The following is a 27514-nucleotide window of genomic DNA, read 5'->3' on the forward strand; positions in this document are numbered from 1 at the left end:
ATTGGGTTTGCTCGGATTTGTTCCAGCTCCACCCAACCCAAGTGCAAATGGACATCAAAATAATGTTTAGTGGAAGCCAAAAGAGAGGCTTCTTGGTATAGGAGGATATTGGGTAGACAGAGACCTCCAAACGCTCGTGGCAGGACCATTCTGGAGAGAGCCAGCGAGGATGGTTTTGAAGACCAGACATATCTAGACATGACAGAAGAACAGGTCTGTAGGGGCTTTTTTGGAAAGGTGTATGGGATTGTGCGGAAAAGGTACATTAGTTTGGGTAGTAAGGACATTTTGAATGCGGCCATACGTCCCAGCCAGGAGACCTCATAGGATGACCAGGATTTTGTTAGGGCTTCTAACGTCTCTATCAGGGGGGAGAGATTGACAGTAAAGACGTCAGTAGTGGAGATTGGGATGTTGATACCCAGATACTTTATTGTGTGTTTCCGCCAATTATATGGAAAGGAGGATTGGAGGGTTGGAAGGGAATGGGATAGGTTGAAGGGGAGGGCGTCTGTCTTGGTAGTGTTGAGTTTATAGTAAGACGCTAAGCTATAGGCATCTAGAATAGAGTGTAAGACAGGTAGAGTTGTAGCGGGTTCAGATATGAAGAGGAGGGCATCGTCCGCAAAAAGACTTAGTTTATGGGAGGATGAGCCAAATTGTAGAGCCGGAATATGGGGGTTGTCTCGTATTGTAATTGCAAGGGGTTCGATTGACAGGATGAATATTAGGGGGGATAGAGGGCAACCTTGTCTAGTGCCATTTGTGATAGGAAAAGAGTCGGACAAGAAGCCATTGCTGAACACTCGGGCTGTAGGAGAACTATATAGTGCCAAAATAGAGGTTAGAATACGATCTCTAAAACCAAATCGGAGGAGGGCTTCACGTATGTATGTCCAATTTAATCTATCGAAGGCCTTCTCAGCATCCAAGGACAGCAAGAGAAGGCCCTGATCCCCATGGAGGGAGTCTATCAGGTTGAAGACCCTACGCGTGTTATCAGACGCTTGTCTTCCAGGCACGAAGCCAGTTTGGTCCGGGTGTACCAGCAATGGGAGAAATCTGTTAATACGTGTTGCAATCATTTTGGCATAGAGTTTGATATCGCAGTTAAGCAGTGCGATAGGTCGATAGTTATGCACATAGGCAGGGTCCTTTCCGGGTTTAGGGATAGTAACAATACGCGCTTCTAGGAGTTCTGGGGGAAGAGAGCCGTGGTCAGAGAATGTATTGAAGAGGGCAGTCAGGTGGGAAGAGAGAACGTCGTGAAAAGTGGCATAGAAATCGGAGACAAATCCATCTGGGCCTGGGGCCTTGTTTCTAGGGGTGGATTTAATAGCCGCGGAGATTTCCGCCGCCGACCATGGGGCATTAAGTGTAGATACTTGCTCCTGGGTGAGAGTAGGAAAAGAGAGGTTATCCAAAAAAGAAGAAATAGAAGAAGAGGTGGGTTGAGGGGTTGAAGGGTCAGTTGATAGGTTATATAGTTTGGCGTAATATTGTGCAAATTGGCTCGTTATGTCTCTAGGGTTTAATATCTTCTCTTTGGTGGGTGAGTAGATACATTTAATCTTATTTCTGGCTTGCTGAACCCGCAGTTTACGCGCTAACATTCTACCGGATTTATTTCCAAGAAGGTAGAATTTATGGCGCATTCTATTCAAAGCCGTTTGGGTGCGGGCGAGAAGCAATTTTTGAAGTTGACCTCTAACATTGGAGATTTTCTTTTTAAGAATTCTAGAGGGATGGGCTATATTTTGAGTTTTGAGGTCTAACAGTTCAGCTTCTAGTTTCGCCTGCAATTGACGGGCCTGTTTTTTGAGAGTGGCACCTGCTTGAATAGCAGCTCCGCGGGTGACAGCCTTAAAGGCACACCAGTGGTTAATAGAAGAGGTGTCCTGGGGGGAATTAGTGGCCAAGTAAGAGTTAATGGAGTCAAGGATAATTTTTTTAGACACAGGGTTATTTAGGAGATATGGGTATAGGCGCCATTGACGAGGTGGTTTGTGGAGATCATGTAGGTTCCATTTCCAGAGAACTGGAGCGTGGTCAGACCAGGTAATTGGCAAGATATCGACGTCCTTAGTTCTCTGGAGAGACCATTTGTCACATAAAATTAAGTCTATTCTGGAGTAGGTATTGTGGACAAGGGAGTGGAATGTATATTCTCGACCCGAGGGATTATGGGTCCTCCAGACATCGTAAAGGTCGAATTCAGTAAGTAGATTGAGAAAGGCAGAGGAGGGGCCAGAGTGAGCAGAGGAAATAGGTTGGGAGAGTTGACGGGATTTGTCCAATTTCGGGTCTAGAACTAGATTATAGTCACCCAAAACAACTAGGGAGCCCTTAAGTGTGTTACGTATGGTGAGGAATAGTTTACGCAGGAAGGGGACTTGATTAGAGTTAGTTGCATATAGGGATACCAATGTAACAGGCTTGTCGTCTAGCAGGCCGGTGAGTATAAGATAACGGCCACTTTTGTCTGAGAGTTGAGAATGAAGGGTAAATGAGACATTTTTGCTAAAAAGGACAGCCACCACGTTCCTTTTAAACGGACCATTAGCGTAGTACCCCACAGGGAAGTTACTGTTCTTAAAAAGGGGAGGGTTGACAGAAGAGAAATGCGTTTCTTGCAGCATGACAACGTCCGCTTTTTGTTGGTGGAAGAATGTGAGGGCCAGTCTACGCTTGTTAGGTGAGTTCAGTCCTTTGACATTGAGGGATAGAAGGTTCAGCATTGGAAACATATATCAGGAATGAAAGATAGAGATCTATATTGAACTAATTTAGTGTAAATGTACCGAGTACTAGGGTGCAGCTGTGAATGGAGGTGGGAGCCACGTCTGGAGCTCAGAGGGAGGGGAGGCATGCGGGGATATTTGTGTTCAAATCGGGGAAGTAGGAGGTAAACAAAAAAAAAAAAAGGTCCGGTATATTGGACCTGCATGACTACTGCAGGGAAGAGGAAAAGGTTCAGGGGCTTGCAGTAGTACAGAAAAAGGTGGAGGCGGGCTGGAGGAACATGCACCGCCACTCTAATATAACTTCTAAAAGGGTAGAACTAAAACACGTACATATAATGTAATCCTCACTAATTAGCAGGTGAGTGTACATGGGGCAACAACAAATAATCAACAGGTAGTAACGACAAAACAAACTAAAGCCCATTAATAAAGGACATTGGTTGAACAACATGTGAAAGAGTAAACCTGCAACTTATAGACCTAGATAAGAAACAAGTAGTTAGGCATATAACGGCATTAGAAAGTGGAAAAAAACCTTCCTCTCTCAGTAGAGGGGAAGAGGTCTATACTCTCCGTGAACCGGAGAGAACGATAGTAGAATTTGAAAGGACCTGATGCAGTAATCCAGTAGCTCAAGTAGTCGACCATTCCTGGCGGACGGCAGCAGCTCGGGACGAAGTAGACGGCTTCTGGATAGTTATGTCCCAATCTAGCAACAATTTCACACCCGCGTCTAGGGAGGAGATGATATAGGTGGAATCTTCGTATGTAACTATCAATTTGACCGGGAATCCCCAGCGGTAATGGATGTCATGGGACCTAAGGGCGAGAGTGATAGGAGTAAAGGCACGCCTCTTTGCTATGGTGACAGCTGAGAAATCTTGAAATATTTGTAGTCCTCCTAAAGTATCGGAATTCTTGGATTCTCTAGCGACCTTCATAATACGCTCCTTAACTGGGAAGAAATGTACTCGTAGGAGGGTGTCTTTAGGGAGATCCGATGAAACGGTGCGTGGTCTAGGGAGTCGGTGGATGCGGTCGATTAGAAGTTCCGAGGAGTCCGCAGCAGGGAGAAGCTTCTTAAATAAAGCAGTGGCATAGGACTCCAGTTCAGAGTTGGTGACTGAGTCTGGGATGCCTCTGATCTTGATGTTATTCCGCCGTGATCTGTCCTCCATATCTGCCAGCTTGGACTTAAATTGATCCAGATCTTGTTGTTGGTGATCGTGGGATGAGAGCAAATCATTATGGGAAGCGACCAGTTCTTCCATCTTGCATTCTAAGTGGTCTGTCCTGTCTCCCAATGCTACCAGCTCAGTCTTAACCTCGCGGACGGCAGAGGTCAGATCCTTAGAAAGTTCCGACTTGAAGGCAGATAGGATCTGGCAGAGGGATCTTACGGTCAGGGGGGCGTCAGATTCGCAGTCCATTCCTGAAACTGAGAGAGCGGAGGCCAGGACACTTGTTCCCGTGGGATCCGGCATAATGGAAGGAGAGGAGATATTTTGTAGAGGGGAAATTTGGAGGGGCTTCGGAGGGGGGAAGGAGATTTTAGGGGGTATTGGATCTTTGTTTTTTTAGGAGCCATTTCTCGTCAGCAGGAACGCATGTAGAAAGCACTAAAAGGCGCACCTCTTGGCTGGGTCCAGTCAGAGAATTGTAGTGAAACAGGAGAACTCAGTCACATTGATAATATGTACGTGTTGTTTAGGCAAACATGAGTGGCGGTTGGAGAAGCTAGGAGCACTTACATTCTGGAGGGTTCTCAGATGTAGGGCGACAAGGTCGTAGGGCAGGTAGCTTGAGAGTATAGGATGAGATCGGAGTGGGGTGGGTCGGCACACAAATCAAGGGTTCCAGAAGGATGGAGATTTCCACTTCAGGGACAGCCAGGTAAAGATAGATGATGTTTTCTATCTTCTAGTCCCCGGGAGATGTGTGGTAACCTAAGCTATAGCGGTAGATTCCGATTCTCCCTGAGTGTGTCTTACAGTGTGCAGGTTTCGTCTTTTTCCATGTAGGGGGGGATTATAGTGGAGAATGGTCAGACTGTGTCCCCTCAGTTCTGGAGTATGGGGGAGAGCTGGGCTGACGGCCCTGTATCCCCACAGGTTGGAGCGTCTGGTGGGGGAGGGGGGGAGGCCAGAAGTCGGCTACCCTCACCTCGCGGGCGCCGCCGGCCGACGGACACCACACCCGAAACCCCCGGCTCCCGGGTCCTACGGGGGCCACAGGTCGGGCAAGTCTCAGGGCGTACTCCCGGAGGGTCTGTCCACCAGTGCTCAGGAGGGGTGGATGGAGTCAGGGACCAGGGGCCGCGCGACGAGCCACCGACCGCGGCGCTCACCTCCCGATGTGCGGGTCCTGGAGGCCGGGACACCCAGCCAGGGAGGGAGATGTGGAGGAAGGCAGGCGGATACGAGGTGCAACGGGCAGTGGCAAGCCTCGGTCAGCGTCAGCTCTCACCTCTCGGTCGCAAGATGGCCGCCGGCAGGAGGACGAGCAGGGGGATCTGTGCGGTAATCACCGCTCCCGTGGCGAGGCAGTGGAGTTGCCTCGTTTATGCAGTGACCGGAGGTCAGGAACAGGGTGGCGAGAGCTGCAGCTAAGTCCAGGTGGGAAGGCACGTCACCTCGGGTATCGTTCAGGCCTCGATACGGGTCCGGAGCTCGAAGTCGGGCAGACCCCAAACTCAAGGCCCCGGTCTCTGGTCTCGGGTTAGGTCGCAGTCTTTAAGATGGTGCAGCGGCCTCCGGGCAGGGTCCCCTCGCCCAGGATGCAGCCCACGGCCGTGGGATATGTCGGTTAGGGTGGGTTCGGGCGTAAGGTACCTCCGGAACTAGACTTTTTAGCCCACTTTAAGCAGGAGCTCTGTTGCAGCACAACCTCTCCTTGCTGCGTCCAGGCCACGCCCCCCTAACCCCTCACAATTTTATTTTTAAGCCAAAAGGTTGCACTAAGGTTGCTGGATGACTAAGCTAAGCGACACAAGTGGGCGGAACAAACACCTGGCCCATCTAGGAGTGGCACTGCAGTGTCAGACAGGATGGCAGTTTTTAAACCTAAGGGAGTCATTCTGACCCGTTTGCACGCAGCGGTTCATTGTGTGAATGGGTCGGAACTGAGCATGTGTGGCGTCCGCAATGCACATGCGCGTCGTTGCCCAGCGACAGCCATTGCTGGGCAATGACCAGAAGAAAGAACAAAGTGATCGCTAGCGCGATCGTAAGAAGATTGACAGTGGGTAGGCGTTCCGGGGCAGATACTCACCATTTTCTGGTAGTGGAGATCCAAACGCACGCGTGTCCAGGCGTTTGGAGGGCGGTTGTCTGACGTTAATTCCAGGACCTTCAACACTGGATCCATCACACAGGGTAAGTAAGTGCAGGGCTAGTCTTGTTCTGCACAAAGCTTTTTTAGCATAGTAGGGCTGCGCAAGTGATCGCAACCCTGCTATGCTAAAATACACTCCCCCATAGGTGGCGTCGAGTTGATCTCACGAGCAGCAAAAAGTTGCTACGTGCGATCAACTCGGAATGACTCCCTAGGCCCCAGAGAGCACATAATGCAAAGAGGTGCAAGATGGAATTGTCCTTGGGCCTACTACCCACCCTTATGTTGTATAAACAGGACATGCACACTTAAACAAACCAATCATTTTAGCGACAGGGTCTGCCACAAGGCTATGGCTGAAATGACTGGTTTGTTTGGGCCCCCACAAAAAAAGAAGCAATTAATCCTTCCTTGCACAAACTGGCTCTACAGAGGCAAGATGTCGTCCTTATCCACCGAATCCTCACCCCTTACAGTGTGTACATCCTCATCCTCACAGAGTATTAATTCGTCCCCACTGAAATCCACTATCACAGGTCCCTGTGTACTTTCTGGAGGCAATTCCTGCTAAAGGTCTTCCTGGAGGAATTTATAATTCATTTTGATGAACATCATCTTCTCCACATTTTGTGGAAGTAACCTCCTATGCCGATTGCTGACAAGGTTACCGGCTGCACTAAACACTCTTTCAGAGTACACACTGGAGAGGGGGCAACTTAGGTAAAATAAAGCCAGTTCGTGCAAGGGCCTCCAAATTGCCTCTTTTTCCTGCCAGTATATGTACGGACTGTCTGACATGCCTACTTGGATGCTGTCACTCATATAATCCTCCACTATTCTTTCAATGGTGACAGCATCATATGCGGTGACAGTAGACATGTCAGTAATCGTTGGCAGGTACTTCAGTCTGGACCAGATGTCAACACTTGCTCCTGACTGCCATGCATCACCACCAGCGGGTGGGCTATGAAATTTTATCCTTTTCCTTGCAGCCTCAGTGGCGGGAGAAAATGAAGGAGGAGCTGTTGATGGGTCATGTTCTGCTTGAGTTGACAATTTGCTCACCAGCAGGTCTTTGCACCTCTGCAGACTTGTGTCTGCTGGAAAGAGAGATACAATGAAGCCTTTAAACCTAGGATCGAGCGCGGTGGCCAAAATGTAGTGCTCTGATTTCAACAGATTGACCACCCTTGAATCCTGGCAAAGCAAATGAAGGGCTCCATCCACAAGTCCAACATACTTAGCGAAATTGCTCCGTCTTAGCTCCTCCTTCAATTTATCCAGCTGCTTCTGCAAAAGCCTGATGAGGGGAATGACCTGTCTCAAGCTGGCAGTGTCTGAACTGACTTCACATGTAACATGTTAGAAGGGTTGGAGAACCTTGCACAACACAGAAATCATTCTCCACTGCACTTGATTCAGGTGTTTTCCCCCTCTTTTGCCTATATCATAGGTGGATGTATAGGCTTGAATGGACTTTTGCTGCTCCTCCATACTCTAAAGCATATACAGTAGAGTGTTGAATTCCATCTCGTTACCACCTTTTGCTTCAAGTGATGGCAGGGGAGGTTCATGAGTGTTTGCCTATATCATAGGTGGATGTATAGGCTTGAATGGACTTTTGCTGCTCCTCCATACTCTAAAGCATATACAGTAGAGTGTTGAATTCCATCTCGTTACCACCTTTTGCTTCAAGTGATGGCAGGGGAGGTTCATGAGTGTTTGCTGGCGCTCCAGTCTTCGGCACGCAGTGGCTGATTGTCGAAGGTGGCCTGCAATTTTTCGGGCCACCAACAGCATCTCCTGCACGCCTCTGTCATTTAAAAAAAATTCTGCACTACCAAATTAATTGTATATGCAAACATAGGACGTGCTGGAGTTTGCCCAGAATGTACTTGCCCAGTGTAATGCACGCACAATATTGGTGGCGTTGTCCGATATCACAAATCCCTAGGAGAGTCTAAGTGGGGTATGCCATTGTGTGATGATGTCCCTCAGTTTCCATAAGAGGTTGTCAGCTGTGTGTCTCTTACGGAAACCGGTGATACACAGCGTAGCCTGTCTAGGAATGAGTTTGTGGGATAATGCAACTGGTGCTGTTGCTGTTGTTGATGCAGGAGGCAATACATCTACCCAGTGGGTGTTAGGCGCGGCGGTCTTCGGCCGTGCCCTGACTGAGCAGCGGTCACGCCCGCTGCGCCTCTCTCCTTCCCTGTCCCCCGCACGGCGCCTAGCAACGCCAGGACGCCGTGCGCACGATAGCCGCCGGGTCCCTGGCAACGCAGGATGCCGTGCGTGCAGGGCCGCCGGGTGCACAGCAATGGGGACGCCACAGGTGGACTGCGTTCCCCGTTGCTAAGAATAGTTAATTAGGTTGCTCGTGCAGCAGGGCAGCTGCACGGCAACTAGTAATTAGGGTCTGGGGGCTGGTCCTGCTGGCCCTCCTGTTATTGGCCAGCAGGGCCTTTTTATGTGAGCCAGCACACTGCAGCCCCGCCGGTGATAGCTTCTTGTATGCTGTTCCTGCCTTGCAGAAATCTGTTCCTGTCAGCCGTGTTTGGTGGATCTTGCTCCCTGCCCTTTGGTACTTTGGAGGTCCGAAGCCGGTCCTGGGAATCCTTCTAGTCCTTGCGAACCTGTTTGTCATCTGGGGTTCTCGCCCGGTTTCGTGAGTAGCGGCTGTTGCCGCGTGTTGCGGCCTATGCCGCTTAGTGTTTACTTTACTTTGAATTGGTGCATTTGTGGAGGTTTCCGCTTTCACTGTCCTCCCCGGAACTCGGCGGTGCCGTGTAGGGGAGTGGAGAGTGGTTTTTTGTAGTTCTTTTCCTTTGGCGGCGTGCCGCACTTACGTTTAGTTTTTAGGTAGTTTATAGCCCCTAGCGTGGTTGTTTCAGTTAGAGGTCCCCTTGTTATTACCCTGTCTCAGTTCACGCCTTGTCTCTCTTTAAGACCTGAGGGGGCATCGGAGTTGGGCAGACCTAATCCGCCCTTCAAACGCGGCTGCCATGGGCCCAAGAAACCATAGTCGTTCAGGCGTGAATTGATAACACGGGTAAGACAACGGACGTAGGGTGCTAGGAGTTATTTCCTTCCCATTTCCCAATCCCAGCATTCCATCTTGGTGCTCAGGACTCACTACATAAGATCTCCCCTGTCCTGAGCATCAGGATCGTAACATTATCACCGGCCCACATAAAAAAAAGGGGGTTTAATTTTTTCCGTTGTATTGGTGGGCCTAGAAATTCGGCCTCATGAATCCGGCAGGTTTAGGGCCAAACCCCAGTCAGCTTTTGGTTAACCAAATACAGGAATTAACTCAGATGGTTCAGGACCTTACTCTTCGGGTGAGATCGCAGGAAGATCTTTTGCGAGCCTCCCCGAGTATGGTTCCAGAACCAAAGATGCATTTACCTGACCGTTTTTCGGGTAACCGAAAGGATTTTTTTAATTTTAAGGAAGCTTGTAAGCTTTATTTTCGTTTAAGGCCCCGTTCCTCTGGTACTGAGTCTCAGCGGGTCGGGATTGTGATGTCTCTACTTCAGGGTAATCCACAGACCTGGGCGTTTGGGCTAAGAGCGGATGATGCTGCTTTGTTATCAGTAGACGCCTTTTTTAAATCCTTAGGCCTCTTATATGACGACCCAGATAGAGAAGCATCAGCTGAGAGTCACCTGCGTGCCCTTAAGCAAGGCAAAAATCCAGCAGAGGTGTATTGTACCGAATTTCGCAGTTGGTCGAACGACTGTGGCTGGAATGACCCGGCCCTGCGCAGTCAGTTTCGCCTCGGTCTTTCGTAAGTGATTAAAGACAGTCTCCTTCAGTACCCCGCTCCTGAGACTCTAGACAAACTCATGGAGCTCGCTATTAAAATTGATCGTCGTCTCCGAGAGCGGAGGGCTGAAAGAGGAACAACTTTTAGGCCTAATCCATGTGTATATACTTTTCCTGAGGACGTCGAGGAGCCCATGCAAATGGGTCTCTCCCGGCTGTCCCCAGAGGAAAGAACCAGAAGGTTAAGTTCTGGTCTTTGTTTGTATTGTGGTGGTAAGGGACATATCGCACGTAACTGCCCGAACAAGTCGGGAAACGCTATGACCAAGTGAATTTTGAGGGGGTTCACTTGGGTCTGCAGTTAATCTCCTCTAATAATTCTCTATTAGTTCCGGTAAAGATTTCCTTTGGCAGCCTCAGTTCGTTGGTGTCAGCCTTCATCGACAGTGGAGCTGCAGGAAATTTTATGGATTTAGCTTGGGCTAAGGCTTTAGGCGTTCCACTGATACCCTTAGATAGACGTATCACCATGCACGGCTTGGATGGGGGTCCGCTTTCCAATGGGGTTATTACTCACCGCACACCTCCAGTATTGCTGACAGTGGGGGCCCTACATTCAGAAGAAATAGAATTTTACCTTACACATTGTCCGGCAGTTCCAGTAGTTTTGGGTCACCCCTGGCTTGCCTTTCATAATCCCACCATAGATTGGCGGTCTGGGGAGATTTCCCAATGGGGTCCTTTTTGTGTTAAGGAGTGTATTTCCCATCCTGTCCGGGTTGCGGCAGTTACCCCAGAACTTATTCCTCTGGAATATCAGGATTTTGCTGATGTGTTCTCCAAGGGTAATGCGGACGTTCTGCCTCCCCATCGGTCCTATGCCTGCGCTATAGATTTAGTTCCCGGGGCCACTTTACCTAAGGGGAGATTATATGCCCTCTCCGGGCAAGAAACCACGGCTATGGATAATTATATCCAGGAAAGCCTGAAAAAAGGCTTCATTAGGCCTTCGAAATCTCCTTTGAGTGCAGGATTCTTTTTTGTTGAGAAAAAAGATGGGTCGCTCAGACCATGTATTGATTTTCGGGCTCTGAATAAAATTTCTGTTAAAAACACCTACCCTTTGCCTTTGATTTCTGTACTTTTTGATCAGTTACGCTCTGCCGTTATCTTCTCAAAAATCGATCTTAGAGGAGCTTACAATCTCATCCGAATAAGATCTGGGGATGAGTGGAAGACGGCTTTCAGCACACAGTCGGGTCATTATGAATACCTGGTGATGCCCTTTGGGCTGTCAAATGCTCCTGCGGTATTTCAAGACCTCATCATTGATGTTCTTCGTGACTTTCTTGGAAAGTTCGTTGTCGTTTATTTAGACGACATTTTGATTTATTCTGAGTCTATGGAACAACATATTACCCATGTGCGTCTGGTTCTTCAAAAACTACGGGAGAATCATTTATACGCAAAACTAGAGAAATGTGATTTTCACATCACGGAAGTTTCCTTCTTGGGGTATATTATTTCTCCCCAGGGATTTTTCATGGAACCGAAAAAACTCCAGGCCATCCTTAATTGGGCGCAACCCACAAATTTAAAAGCAATTCAGAGCTTTTTAGGGTTTGCAAACTATTATAGGCGGTTCATTCATACCTTTTCTGATTTGGTCGCTCCTATAGTAGCATTGACTAAAAAAGGAGAGGACCCTTCCAATTGGTCGCCTGCAGCCGAGTCTGCCTTTCGGGCTTTAAAGCAGGCCTTTGTCTCGGCTCCTGTTCTCAGGCACCCTAACCCGGAGCTCCCCTTTATAGTCTAGGTAGATGCCTCAGAGGTTGGAGTGGGGGCTATCCTATCTCAGGAAGATCCGGAGTCTCAGGAATTACACCCTAGTGCCTTCATGTCCAGGAAATTCTCTTACGCAGAATCCAACTATGACGTTGGTAATCGAGAATTGCTGGCAGTTAAATGGGCTTTCGAGGAGTGGAGGCATTGGCTGGAGGGAGCTAGGCATACTATTACAGTGTTTACTGACCATAAGAACCTGCAGTGTATTGAGTCAGCTAAACGGCTTAATGCTCGGCAGGCACGTTGGGCTTTGTTTTTTACTCGTTTCAGGTTTATTATCACCTTCAGGCCCGGTTCCAAAAATACTAAAGCTGATGCCCTGTCACGTTGTTTTCTTCCGGTTCACAATAACCATCCTGCTACTACCCCCATAGTTCCATCATCTGTCATCCGGGCAGGCCTCACACATGATTTATTTACTCAGTTAGTCCAGCTTCAACAGCAGGCTCCTAAACCGACTCCTGCTGATCGTCTCTTTGTCCCTGAATTTCTGAGAGGCACTGTTTTAGCTGAGTTTCATGACAACAAAGTCTCTGGTCATCCAGGTATCACTAAGACCTTGGAGTTAGTCTCTCGCTCGGTGTGGTGGCCTAGTCTTTCTAAAGATGTAAGGGAATTTGTCCATTCCTGTCAGGTTTGTGCACGGCATAAGGTTCCTCGTTCATTGCCGATCGGGCAACTCGTACCTTTAGCCGTTCCTCTCAGGCCATGGTCACATATATCCATGGATTTCGTGGTGGACCTTCCTCTTTCAGCCGGATTTCGAGTCATTTGGGTGGTAGTAGATCATTTTAGTAATATGGCTCATTTCATTGCTCTTCCCCGATTACCCTCTGCTCAAGGGTTGGCAGTCTTGTTTCTCCGTCATGTGTTCAGGCACCATGGGTTGCCCAGGGATATTGTCTCTGATCGGGGTCCGCAATTCATTGCTCGTTTCTGGAAACGTTTTTGTGCCTCATTAAATATGAAACTCTCTTTAACATCAGGGTACCATCCACAATCTAACGGACAAACCGAACGAGTTAACCAGTCATTAAAACAGTATTTACGGTTGTATTCGGCCAAACTCCAGAATGATTGGTCTGAATTTCTTCCGTTAGCTGAATTTGCTTATAATAACTCTTGTCATTCTTCCACCAAGGAGTCCCCATTCTTTTCAGTTTTTGGCTTTCATCCTAGAGCCAATTTTTTTTTCCCTCATTCTCCAGTCTCCTCGTTGACCTTAACCTCCCATTTCAGAACAATTTGGAGAAAGGTGCACCTTGCCTTGAGAAAAGCTGCCTTCCGAGAAAAGAAATTTTCTGATAGGCTCCGACGTCCTTGCACTTTTAAGGTGGGAGATAAGGTATGGTTGTCAACTCGCAACATCAAGCTCCGACAACCTTCGGCTAGATTGGGACCCAAATTTATTGGACCATTCCTTATCATTAAGAAGGTCAACCCAGTTGCTTTTTGGCTACGCTTGCTGAGATCTCTCAAAATTGGCAATACTTTTCACTGTTCTCTTTTGAAACAGTATTTTTCTTCCAGGAGATTTCCTCGGAGGACTTCCCAGGGTAGATCTCCGATGGATGTTCAGGGGCAACAAGAGTTCTTGGTGGAGAAGGTTTTAGATTCTAAGCTTTCTCAGGGTCGGCTCTATTTTTTGGTCCACTGGAAAGGTTATGGCCCTGAAGAAAGATCTTGGGTGTTGGATAAAGATTTACATGCTCCCAAGCTGAAGAGGATTTTCTTTCAGGAGTTTCCTCAGAAACCTGGCTCTAGGGGTTCTTTAACCCCTCCTCAAGGGGGGGGGGTACTGTTAGGCGCGGCGGTCTTCGGCCGTGCCCTGACTGAGCAGCGGTCACGGCCGCCGCACCTCTCTCCTTCCCTGTCCCCCGCACGGCGCCTAGCAATGCCAGGACGCCGTGCGCACGATAGCCACCGTGTCCCTGGAAACGCAGGACGCCGTGCGTGCAGGGCCGCCGGGTGCATAGCAACGGGGACGCCACAGGTGGACTGCGTTCCCCGTTGCTAAGAATAGTTAATTAGGTTGCTCGTGCAGCAGGGCAGCTGCACGGCAACTAATAATTAGGGTCTGGGGGCTGGTCCTGCTGGCCCTCCTGTTATTGGCCGGCAGGGCCTTTTTATGTGAGCCAGCACACTGCAGCCCCGCCGGTGAAAGCTTCTTGTATGCTGTTCCTGCCTTGCAGAACTCTGTTCCTGTCAGCCGTGTTTGGTGGATCTTGCTCCCTGCCCTTTGGTACTTTGGAGGTCCGAAGCCGGTCCTGGGAATCCTTCTAGTCCTTGCGAACCTGTTTGTCATCTAGGGTTCTCGCACGGTTTCGTGAGTAGCGGCTGTTGCCGCGTGTTGCGGCCTATGCCGCTTAGTGTTTACTTTACTTTGAATTGGTGCATTTGCGGAGGTTTCCGCTTTCACTGTCCTCCCCGGAACTCGGCGGTGCCGTGTAGGGGAGTGGACAGTGGTTTCTTTGTAGTTCTTTTCCTTTGGTGGCGTGCCGCACATACGTTTAGTTTTTAGGTAGTTTATAGCCCCTAGCGTGGTTGTTTCAGTTAGAGGTCCCCTTGTTATTACCCTGTCTCAGTTCACGCCTTGTCTCTCTTTAAGACCTGAGGGGGCATCGGAGTTGGGCAGACCTAATCCGCCCTTCAAACGCGGCTGCCCAAGAAACCATAGTCGTTCAGGCGTGAATTGATAACACGGGTAAGACAACGGAGGTAGGGTGCTAGGGGCTTTTTCCTTCCCATTTCCCAATCCCAGCATTCCGTCTTGGTGCTCAGGACTCACTACATAAGATCTCCCCTGTCCTGAGCATCAGGATCGTAACAGTGGGCTGTCACAGTCATGTAGTCCTTAGTTTGGCCTGCTTCACTTGTCCACATGTCCGTAGTTAAGTGGACACAGGGTACAACCGCATTTTTCAGGACATTGAGGACACTTTTCTTAATGTCCCTGTACAGTCCGAGAAACTCTTTCCTAGTGAAGTGGAATCTAGACGGGATTTGGTACCGGGGATACAGTATGTTCATCAACTGTCTAAATCCCACTGCACTAATACCATCATAGTTGTTCTGGCCTCAGTAATCCGCTTTGCAACAGGGTAACTGCTGTCATATTTTATCTTCCTCGCAAAAGACTGTTGGACAGTCAATTGCTTAGCTTGAAGTAGTACAAGTGGTCTTCCGACTTCCCCTCTGGGATGACGATCAACTCCCAGGAGCAACAACAGCAGCGGCAGCAGCAGCAGTAGCCATACCACTCAAGGATCCTACGGAGGAATCCCGGTTAGAAGAGGACTCATCAGTCATGCCAGTGATATGGCCTGCAGGACTACTGATGTTCCTGACTGAGGAGGAAATTGACGTTGATGGAGTTTGGGGTGTGGCTTGCAGGAGCTTGGGTACAAGAGGAAGAAGGGATTTAGGTGTCAGTGGACTGCTTACGCTCTTACCCAAAGTTTCTAAACTTGACAATGACTTCTGATGAATGCGCTGCAGGTGACGTATAAGGGAGGATGTTCCTAGGTGGTTAATGTCCTTACTCCGGATACGTGGAGAAATAATTCCACACCGAAGCTGTGGCTTTTTTTTTTTTTTCCCAGGCATAACAATGTGCTTCCTCATCCCACGGACATAAAATGTCTCCACTGATGCCTTATTCCAGCAAAGCACATCACCATCAAAATCCTCATCATTAACTTCCTCCTCAGTGCCAGCTACAGCTATATCCTCCTCATCCTGGTGTACATCTACAGTGACATCCTCAATCTCAATATCAGCAACTAGACTGGTGCTGCTCTTCCCAGCACTTGCAGGGGGCGTGCAAATGGTGGTAGGAGCCTCCCCTTTCCATACAGTTTTGTGAAGGTCAGGCCTAGATATCGCAACTGTGGACACACTTGGACTCTCCTTGGGAATTTGTGATATCTCTGAACGCACAGTTATTTTTTCCTGTGCTTTAACAAGCTTAATATTTTTTAATTTTCTGATATGGAGGAGGGCTTCCATCCTCATGAGAAGCTGAGCCACCAGTCATGAACATAGTCCAACGCCTTAGCCTTTCCTTGCAACTTTGTTTCTTGTCAGATAAAAAAAAAATTCTGATTATTCATTTTTGCTTCTTGGATTGTACATGCCCTCTATGACATTGGGCATTGGCCTTAGCAAACGACGTTGATGGAATTGCATCGTCAATGTCATGACTGGTGGCAGCAGCAGCTTCAGCACTAGTACTAGGAATTGAAAGTGGTTCCTGATCTTCCACTATTTTTTCCTCCATATTGTTGCTCTCCATTTCACAGGACAGCACCCCTTTATTATTACAGCACACAGAACAGTGCCCCTTTATTTTCATAGCACCCGTGTATACTTACAGCATACAGGGCCAGTGTAATGTTATTTGAAAAGCAGCACCCCTATATTTTACAGCATACAGCGGTGTGCTTTTAATTTTTAACAACTGTACCTCTGAATTTTTACAACATACAGGGCCAGTGTAATGTTATTTGAACAGTAACACCTCTATATTTTACAGCACACAAGAGCAGTGTGTTTTTAATTTTTAACAACTTCACCTCTGAATTTTTACAACATACAGGGCCAGCAGCACCCCTATATTTTACAGCATGCAGCAGTGTGCTTTGACTTTTTAACAACTGCACCCCTGACCTTTTACAACATACAGTGTAATGTTATTTGAACAGCAACACCCCTATATATTACAGCATACAGAAGTGTGCTTTTAATTTTTAACAGCACCCCAATATTTTGCAGCATACAGGAGCAGTGTGCTTTTTATTATTAAAGACTGCACCTCTGAATTTTTACAACATAGAGGGCCAGCAGCATCCCTATATTTTAAAGCATACAGGAGCAGTGTGCTTTTCATTTTTAACAACTGCACCACTTAATTTTTACAACATTCAGGGCCAGCAGCAACCCTATATTTTACAGCATACAGCAGTGTGCTTTTAATTTTTAACTGCACCCCTGAATTTTTACAACATACAGGGCCAGTGTAATGTTATATGAACAGAAACACCCCTATATTTTACAGCATACAGCAGTGTGCTTTTAATTTTTAACAACTGCACCCCTGAATTTTTATATCATACAGGGCCATTAGCACCCCACTATTTTACAGCATTCAGGAGCAGTGTGCTTTTAATTTTTAACAACTGCACCTATGAATTTTTGCAACATACAGGGCCAGCAGCACCCCTATATTTTTAATCATACAGGAGCAGTGAGCTTTTAAATTTTAACAACTGCACCCCTGAATTTTTATAGCATACAGGGCCAGTGTAATGTTATTTGAACAGCAACACCCCTATATTTTAAAGCATACAGCAGTGTGCTTTTAATTTTTAACTGCATCCCTGAGTTTTTACAACATACAGGGCCAGACGCACCACAATATTTTACAGACTACAGGAGTAGTGTGCTTTTAATTTTTAATAACTGCACCCCTGAATTTTTACAACATACAGGACCAGCAGCACCCCTATATTTTACAGCATAGAGGAGGACAGTGCTCCTGCACCCTGTACAACACAGTGACAGCCAGGACAGCAACACCCATGTACAGCTGCAGCACATGAAACACCAGTGACAGCCAGTGACAGCCAGGACAGCGAGTACAGTACACCCTAATACAGCACAGGTACAGAGCACACACTAACCCCATCCGATGCCACCACCCACAGAGAGAGACAGAGGTCTCCCTCACTCTCCAAGTCTGGAAATGGAAGTCCTGTGCCAGGCTCGGAGCATGAAGTTCGAGGGGGTTCGGTTCTCAGGGACCAGAACCCGCTCATCTCTAGTTTTAACCAATAAACGGGCTAATATAATATCTACTATATAAAATAACTGTTTAGCAACAAATGCCAATGCCAATTCATGTATCTTGGAGCAATATTGCAACACATTACACTGCAGTTCTACCCCAGCATGGCTCATGTTTGGGCATAAGCACACTGTTGTAGTGTTTTTTGTTGCCAGATCACCTTGTATAGTTATCAGAGACACATCTCATAAAGCCAATACACTTATTCCTGAGAGGAAACATGATAAGGGGAATAGCTGAAGACCTTTTCCTTTTCATGCATATATTTCAACCTATAAATTGATTTGATTAACTTCCATCCTGTGCATCTGATATACATGTATTGGATCAGTAGCTGGCAGGGAGTGCTGATCATGTAGTGCCACAATGGGGGTGGGGGGTGGACTCTCATTGTTTAGTGGTAGGATCACTCATAGCAGAAGTGCTGCAAAGTAGTCGGTGGCTTATCATCATATAATTGCATGTTGTTATACAGTACCTAAGACTTCTGCATTTTATTTACATAGAGAATGCTCCATTTTTGCTGTAGATTTGTGTGTTTTCCATGTCTAGATAACCCCTAGAAATGTCTACATAACCTGTTTCAGCCTATAAATTGATTTGAACAACTTCTGTCCTGTGTATAACATCTGGGCAGAAAGTCAGTACGTAGTAACCCTGTTGACATTTATAATAATAACAATGCCAAAATTAGGATGTTGAAAGGACTCAAACGTTCAACAGGCACCACGTTGACATCGTCAGAATGTAGACTTGTTCACAATGTAGACATCTGAACTGTCACTATGTGAAATGTCAACTGGCTGTGGATGCCAATGGTTAGGTGCCACCGGGAGAGTTAGGGTTAGTCTGTGGGGAAAGGTATGGTTAGTCTGCAGATGGGAAGGTTTGGGTTAGGAACAAAGAAGAGGGTTAGGGTTAAGGATTAGGGATAAGGGGTTTACTACTGACCAGGACACCGCTGACATTTCCACCGGAGTTCAATATCACGTGACCATGAAAAGAAGATGCTAGTGCCATTGCAGCTGATGAGACAAGGTTAGACACCCGCTAGACCACCAAGGACTGTTTGTTGACAGTTCATCTTGTTGACATACATACATATAGACATGATTTGTGTTAGCATGGTTACTGTCAATATGTTGATCATGTACTTAAAAAACTGGAGAGAAAGAAAACTCTTGTGTGGGCGCACTCTTGAAAGAAGAAGTGAGAAAAAAAAATTCTTCAGATATAAGTTGAAGAGATATTTAAAACATATATTTATTGAGTAATTAAAAAATGTATAATATTCCACTGTGAACAACAAGAACAAGGTTTTTTAATTTTATATTTTTTTAGAAAAGATATGTGAAAAAAGAAAAAGAAATGTTCTGGTCTGAGTAATCACACGAGACGGATTGGAAAGGTTACAGACACTTGATAGTCTGGCAACCATTTCACCTGACCAGCACAGAAATTCTGTGTTAATGAAACCAAACAGAGAGATCTAATTCTATGTCTTTGAAAGACCACTGAGGGGTCAATACTGGACAAATTACTGGTCACCTGTTGTACATATATCACAAATTTAGTAACATATCTTACACATTCCTGAAAGTTTTTGATGGTTGACGTGAGATGGGGGAGAAAAGAAGGGAGAAATAATTGGAAAAAAAAGGGTATATGGATGGGGAAAGAAAGAAGGGGGGGGGAAAGGGAAAAGGAGTGAAAAGTGGTGATACTGCTGTTGGTGTCCACCCTTCAAATGAAGGAGAATAGTATCCTTCTCTACAACACCCGGTATTCCCAGGAAGTCTCCTCTCAGGTACTAACCTGGCCCAACACTGCTTAGCTTCCAAGATCGAACGAGATCGGGCATTACCAGCGTGGTATGATAGTAGAGAGGCTATCTACCAATGAGAGTGCACCTATATAAGAAAGGTGAAAAAAGAATTGATAGAAAGAATCTGAATAGTATGTGGATCTGCTTTCCACGTTAGGCAAGGTAATTTACCACATGGTTAGTGATACACCCTGGATCGTGGATGAGAGTCCACTGAAAAGGGATGGGCCAGTGAAGAAAAGAAAGCAAGGGAAGAAGAAAAGGGAAAAAGAAGAAAGAGAAGAAGGGGAAGAAAGGAAAGGATGTGAAGTACCAGAGAAATATGTTGGTCTAAATATATTGATAGACACAAGATGGTTATCCCAAAAAGAGAAAACAGATATCTCTATATGCGGCAAAGATTGAATCACATCTGAAAAAACGTCAGGTAAATTTGTGAATTAGATATGATGATACTAGATATGTTGTGTGCATAGGCACCTATGAGTCCAGTGATGCAAATTCACTGTGTTCATCAAAATTGCATAACATCTGGAAAAACGTCAGGTAAATTTGTAAATTAAATATGATGATACCAGATATATTGTATGCATAGGCACCTAACGGTTAACAGATATCTCAATATGTGGCAAGGATTAAATCACATCTGAAAAAACGTCAGGTAAATTTGTGAATTAGATATAATGATACTAGATAAGTTGTGTGCATAGGCACCTATGAGTCCAGTGATGCAAATTCACTGTGTGCATCAGAATTGCACGACATCTGAAAAAACGTCAGATAAATTTGTGAATTAGATATGATGATACTAGATAAGTTGTGTGCATAGGCACCTATGAGTCCAGTGATGCAAATTCACTGTGTGCATCAGAATTGCATGACATCTGGAAAAACGTCAGGTAAATTTGTAAATTAAATATGATGATACCAGATATATTGTATGCATAGGCACCTATGAGTACAGTGATGCAAGTTTACTGTTGATATAAGAACAGTGCATTGCACACCTAGCTACTAGATTTCTCCCGAATAACCTGATAGGTTAATTGCCCTATATATATGCGAGAATTGATGAGTTGTAATATAGGTGGCAAATCCCACAGATTAAGATCACTAGTATCTCTTATGCATAGTTACACGTCACCATACAGATTAGGATAATAAACTTGATACTCATAGTGTGATGGTGTCAGATTGCGGGAGACTATGGTAGCCAGTGGTCCTTCATGGAAGAATCTCCTGCTGGGATCCGTAGAAAACGCGTTTCGCCCATTGGGCTTGTTCACTTCCGGGATCTCTCTGAGTATCAAGTTTATTATCCTAATCTGTATGGTGACATGTGTAACTATGCATAAGAGATACTAGTGATCTTAATCTGTGGGATTTGCCACCTATATTACAACTCATCAATTCTCGCATATATATAGGGCAATTAACCTATCAGGTTATTCGGGAGAAATCTAGTAGCTAGGTGTGCAATGCACTGTTCTTATATCAACAGTAAACTTGCATCACTGTACTCATAGGTGCCTATGCATACAATATATCTGGTATCATCATATTTAATTTACAAATTTACCTGACGTTTTTCCAGATGTCATGCAATTCTGATGCACACAGTGAATTTGCATCACTGGACTCATAGGTGCCTATGCACACAACTTATCTAGTATCATCATATCTAATTCACAAATTTACCTGACGTTTTTTCAGATGTCGTGCAATTCTGATGCACACAGTGAATTTGCATCACTGGACTCATAGGTGCCTATGCACACAACTTATCTAGTATCATTATATCTAATTCACAAATTTACCTGACGTTTTTTCAGATGTGATTTAATCCTTGCCACATATTGAGATATCTGTTAACCGTTAGGTGCCTATGCATACAATATATCTGGTATCATCATATTTAATTTACAAATTTACCTGACGTTTTTCCAGATGTTATGCAATTTTGATGCACACAGTGAATTTGCATCACTGGACTCATAGGTGCCTATGCACACAACATATCTAGTATCATCATAGCTAATTCACAAATTTACCTGACGTTTTTTCAGATGTGATTCAATCTTTGCCGCATATAGAGATATCTGTTTTCTCTTTTTGGGATAACCATCTTGTGTCTATCAATATATTTAGACCAACATATTTCTCTGGTTCTTCACATCCTTTCCTTTCTTCCCCTTCTTTCTTTCTTTTTTTCCTTTTCTTCTTCCCTTGCTTTCTTTTCTTCACTGGCCCATCCCTTTTCAGTGGACTCTCATCCACGATCCAGGGTGTATCACTAACCATGTGGTAAATTACCTTGCCTAACGTGGAAAGCAGATCCACATACTATTCAGATTCTTTCTATCAATTCTTTTTTCACCTTTCTTATATAGGTGCACTCTCATTGGTAGATAGCCTCTCTACTATCATACCACGCTGGTAATGCCCGATCTCGTTCGATCTTGGAAGCTAAGCAGCGTTGGGCCAGGTTAGTACCTGAGAGGAGACTTCCTGGGAATACCGGGTGTTGTAGAGAAGGATACTATTCCCCTTCATTTGAAGGGTGGACACCAACAGCAGTATCACCACTTTTCACTCCTTTTCCCTTCCCCCCCCCCTTCTTTCTTTCCCCATCCCTATACCCATTTTTTTCCAATTATTTCTCCCTTCTTTTCTCCCCCATCTCACGTCAACCATCAAAAACTTTCAGGAATGTGTAAGATATGTTACTAAATTTGTGATATATGTACAACAGGTGACCAGTAATTTGTCCAGTATTGACCCCTCAGTGGTCTTTCAAAGACATAGAATTGGATCTCTCTGTTTGGTTTCATTAACACAGAATTTCTGTGCTGGTCAGGTGAAACGGTTGCCAGACTATCAAATGTCTGTAACCTTTCCAATCCGTCTCGTGTGATTACTCAGACCAGAACATTTCTTTTTCTTTTTTCACATATCTTTTCTAAAAAAATATAAAATTAAAAAACCTTGTTCTTGTTGATCACAGTGGGATATTATTAATTTTTGAATTACTCAATAAATATATGTTTTAAATATCTCTTCAACTTATATCTGAAGAATTTTTTCTTCTCACTTCTTCTTTCAAGAGTGCGCCCACACAAGAGTTTTCTTTCTCTCCAGTTTTTTAAGTACATGTACTTTCTAGCTCTGGGCGCACCGCCAATAGGGACTACAATTGAAAGGTTTTCTCTTTCCAATATCTGTCCATTTTGGTTTCCTTTACTAATTATCATAATTCATACCGGTGCCAGATCATCCTTTCTTGTACTAATATGTTGATCATGTCAACAGTTTGACCATGTCGATATGCTCAATGTTGATATGGTGAATGTCAACATGATACATTAACTATTGATTAATCATACACAGCCTAGCAAGTGCTACATACATCTGTAATACATACAGTAGGTATTGAAGCCTAAGCACCCATGCTCATCAGGGACACTACGTCATGGATAAATCCTGAGATGAAACACAGTTAATGATGCTGAGGTGGGTGCATAGTGCAGAGCATGCACACAAAAAAGTCATACACTTGCATGCATAAATCAAATTGCTCACATCTGATATGTGTGCCTCCATACTAATAGAGAGGCTGAACAGAGGAGGGAAGTGTGACATACTGTAGGTCCCTGAAGTGCAGTATGGGCATGTTTGTGTAATAGTGAACAATGCATACATGTGCTGAGATGCAGACATGCCTATTCAGCAGTCTGAGGTTTGGTGCAATACTGATGACGATGGGGTGATTAACGTTGTCAGAACTATCTAGTCCCTTCTGATTGGCTGATTCCAGTTTCACATTTGAAGCCTGTAGCTTTCTTCATAATTAGTGCTTATGTTTTTTTATTTTGTTACAGCTGTGGACATAAACCCAGCACATATGCCACTGGTGCAGAGCTGGACGTGCATCTTTTAAGAGCTTTTCTTAATGGCTGCATGTGTTTTCAACATAGCATCAGCCCCAACTATTGTAGAAACATCAGTGTATAGTAAGTCTCTACAGCTAACCATTAAAGCTAAATCCATTCAGAATTAGTTTATTGCATTTTAAGCACTATTCTTTTGATTTGTGATATTTTGACTGTATCTCTCCTATCTACATTTTATCGAGCTATTTAAAAAAACACCCATTGTGTTTGGCGTGTTTTACAGCAGTGTATAGTATAGTTGACCTTCAGAGACATTTTAGTGTCCTAAGCCAGAAAAAGTATTTGTGCCCACCCATATTCCTTGAACAGGGACATAAGAAGAGCCATGGCAACAGTGAAAGAACTTGCTATGATACCCCTTCCTATACAGTATAAATAGATAGATAAATATATATATATGTAGATAGGGATATGGACCGGCACTCCGCTATAATAAATGCTTCAGGGCTCCGGTGCCTCCAGTGTACAATGGGGCAAATACCAATGAAAAAGAAATCTGCGGCACTAGAAGACTTAATGTTGCAAAACATGTATTAGAAAGTTTAACACTTCATGCCGACGTTTCGGGGCTAGCACACCCCTTTGTCAAGGTGAACCTTGACAAAGGGGTGTGCTAGCCCCGAAACGTCGACATGAAGTGTTAAGCTTTCTAATACACGTTTTGCAACATTAAGTCTCCGAGTGCCGCGGATTTCTTTTTCATAAATATATATATATATATACACACACACACACACACACACACACACACACACACACATTTTTAAAACACCTATTCTTGCAGAACATTCCCAAGAAAATGGATTTGGGCACCAATCCTCTTGTATCATCATTTATGCACTTAATTTGAGAGCTCTTTCTCAATTAATTACATTATCTGTAATTTTAAAACCCACATTTTTTTAGCAGTCATACCCATGACCTTCAGTCACATCCACCTATATTTACAGCACACATTTCAAAATACTGTCATTCCAGAATGCAAACCCATGAACTTCCATATTGCAGTCAGATATCTTACTCATTTGTTCCTGCATGGGAAGTACTGTATGATAGTATTTTGTAATGTGTGCCTTAAATAAAAAATCGGGGGCTGAAGTTAGTTAGGGATGTGAGGGGGAGATGGAGTCGGCCAGGTAAACCCAGGGATTAGAGAGGAGGAAGTTGCAAGTGAGATTGATTAAAACAGAAAATTGATAGGTGCTTCAGAACAGCACCCCCTGCCTTGCATTGCCCTGTGCATGGTACATGTTGCATCACCCTAGATATGGCCCTTGTGACCATTTCCAACTTTATAACAGTAATTACAGACCAAAATTAGGTATTTAGTCAATCAGCAATTCCAACCTATCAATCCCTTGATTTCTAACCTTCATTATTATTATTTCTCCCTTCCTTTTTTCCTTTCATTAATACATTGAAAGATAGTTCTAACACTTTATTTTGAATTTTTTCCTTCTGTTTGTGGTATAGCCAGTTTTAACATATATTTAGTCTCTTACAATAGCTGTGGCTATTCTTACTGATAGGGTTAAATGTAGTTTTCTTATAACATATAACTGTCATTTTGAGAAGCACAGTGACTTCTCCTGCTTTTGCTTTTATTAACGTTCTAGGACAAAGCTTTTTAACTGTATTTGTATTCTACCCACAATACATTTCCTTCATTGTCAAGTTATTTCTCATTTCACTAAAGTCAGTCTTTGTGAAATCTAAAGCTTTAGTTCTGGTGCCATACTGCCGTACTGGTGATTGTGAAATAAAACACCCACTTTTTGCAAGCTAATCACATACAAATATTTTTTGCAATATTTTTAGTGAACGTTAAAGTCAAGATTTATTGAAAGGTCATATACTATAAAAATACAATGCACACAATTATTAGTAAGATTAAAAAAAATCTAATTATTCATGACTGTGACTTCAAACTATTTGACATTTTGTGGTTTTGAATTCATTACATAGTAATCAGTTACATTAGAAAGTTGATAAAATGCACTAAAATTATTGAAAGATAAGAAAGTGCTTCTAACCTATAATAGAAATGTCTTCTAAAAATGTCAGCCATCAGGTAAAATATAATAGCAAGTGTATTTCTGGTAACAAGTAAGAAGACTGTTTCCTACTTTAAAGTTATAAATATCATTTCTGCTTTAGCCAAATCTTATGCCCGGTGGCACATTTGTTAGGTACACCTTTTCTTTTTTCTTTTTTTTTCTTTTTTGTTCACAATCTGTTTTATTTATTTAGAAAAAGCAGTGAGTACACCTTCTCTTCATGGTATGGGTTCAACTAGGTTCTGTAAAAATATCTTGGTGATTCTATTCCATACTGAAACAATAGTGTCATGCAGTTGCTGCATATTTGTCAGCTGCACATTCATGCTGCAAATTTTCCATTATACCACATCCCAAAGGTGCTCTGTTGGACTGAGATCTGATGACTGTGGAAGCTCTTGGTGTGCATTGAGCTTGATATGTTTGAAATAACAGATTCAGATGATGGCATGTTCTCTTGCTGTAAGTAGTCATTAGAACATGGTCAGATTGTAGACCATGAAGGGATGGACCCAGTCAGTGACAATACAGAAGTAAACTATAACATTTAAATGATGCTTGATTCACATTAAAGTGTGTAAACTCTTAAGACTTTGGGGGTAATTCCGAGTTGTTCGCAGCATCAAATTTGTTAGCAGTTGGGCAAAACCATTTGCACTGCAGGTGTGGCAGATATAACATTTGCAGAGAGAGTTAGATTTGGGTGGGGTGTGTTCAAAATGAAATCTAAATTGCTGTGTAAAAATAAAGCAGCCAGTATTTGCCCTGCACAGAAACAAAATAACCCACCGAAATCTAACTCTCTCTGCAAATGTTATATCTGCCCCACCTGCAGTGCACATGGTTTTACCCAACTGCTAACAAATTTCCTGCTGCGATCAACTCGGAATTACCCCCTTTGTGTATTTGATCTGAACAACAACTAACCATGCTTGCATGATTTTATATACTGACTTGCTGCCACAAAGTTGGCTGCATAGATATTTGTGTAAATAAATAGGCTGTGTACAGGTGTACTTAATAAAGTGGTCATTAATTGTATATTGTTAATCCAACATTCAAAAACAATTCAATTGTATATTTCCACATCTAAATTATACATATAGCACATACTGTATTAAAGGGATACTTGTTATACACAATGTAGACTCCTTTATAAAAGCTATAAATACACTTAAGTTTATGCTGACAACCTTATATACTTGGTTATGATATATTATCCATACACCGCATTATAAACATAGACCACATATTAAAGGGATACTTGTTAGACACAATGAAGCATCCTTTATAAAACCCTGTAGAGGAACATGCATTTCTCTATTTGTTGTTATATATACTTAAAGGAGACTGAAATTATATAATACAAATGAATAGGCAGAAGATGTGGCAGAGATAAATATTTTAAGCTTAAAGGAACAATTTCAGCTCAAATTCAGCATTCAATCTTCCTGGTGTTAATGTGTCTAATGTAAAAATCCACTGCGTTTCTGCTCTCACCAAATTACCTTCCAGATCTCTGTCTTTTCAATCTGATGTGATATTTTGTATGCCTACAAATCTAATGAGGTCTTTCAATGAGCATTTGTGGATGGTTTTAAAATGTTCAGATAATATATGTGTAATCATTCCTTTCCTAATCTTTCTTATATACTCTGAAAGCTTGGTTTTTATTTCTCTTGAAGTGTGACCTACATAAAATAGACCACATTTACACTCTATCACATTTGTCGTATGACAGGTGATGAATCCTCCAATCTTCTTTACCCTTTGACTGGAAAGCTGGAGAATTTTGTGTCTGTTGCTGGAATGGTTTTACATGCTATGCAGTTGCCACATCAATGGAATCCTTTTGTTTTTATTCAATTGTGGACTTCATTAAGGAGTGCACTTCTATCTAGAGTGCTCCTAAGATTGGGTGCTTTTCGATAAAGGCCATTTTTTAAGGTATGATGTCCTTTAATATTGGTCTTTTAAAAGAATACCGTAATACTTTTAATATTTTTTTCCATGTCTCTATAATTTGAACTTAATACTGAAATGAAGGTCCATTCCATCCATATTAGTCATTTTATCTTCTGTTTTACTTTTTTGTGTAAGTAAAGATTTTCTGTCAACAGATAAAATCTCCTCTTTAGTTTTTT

The 27514-nt window shown here is 44.0% G+C and overlaps 1 protein-coding gene and 2 pseudogenes across 1 annotated transcript in view; 1 reads left to right on the forward strand and 2 right to left on the reverse strand.

Annotated features, from left to right (window-relative positions):
* NPSR1 (neuropeptide S receptor 1) overlaps nt 1-27514 on the reverse strand; it is a 791066-nt gene that overhangs the window by 471742 nt on the left and 291810 nt on the right. The window lies entirely within an intron of this gene.
* LOC134930377 (5S ribosomal RNA) lies at nt 19306-19423 on the reverse strand (annotated as a pseudogene).
* Nucleotides 21779-21896, forward strand: LOC134930271 (5S ribosomal RNA; annotated as a pseudogene).

Source organism: Pseudophryne corroboree, chromosome 5, assembly GCF_028390025.1.
Source record: "Pseudophryne corroboree isolate aPseCor3 chromosome 5, aPseCor3.hap2, whole genome shotgun sequence".
Lineage (NCBI taxonomy): Eukaryota > Metazoa > Chordata > Amphibia > Anura > Myobatrachidae > Pseudophryne > Pseudophryne corroboree.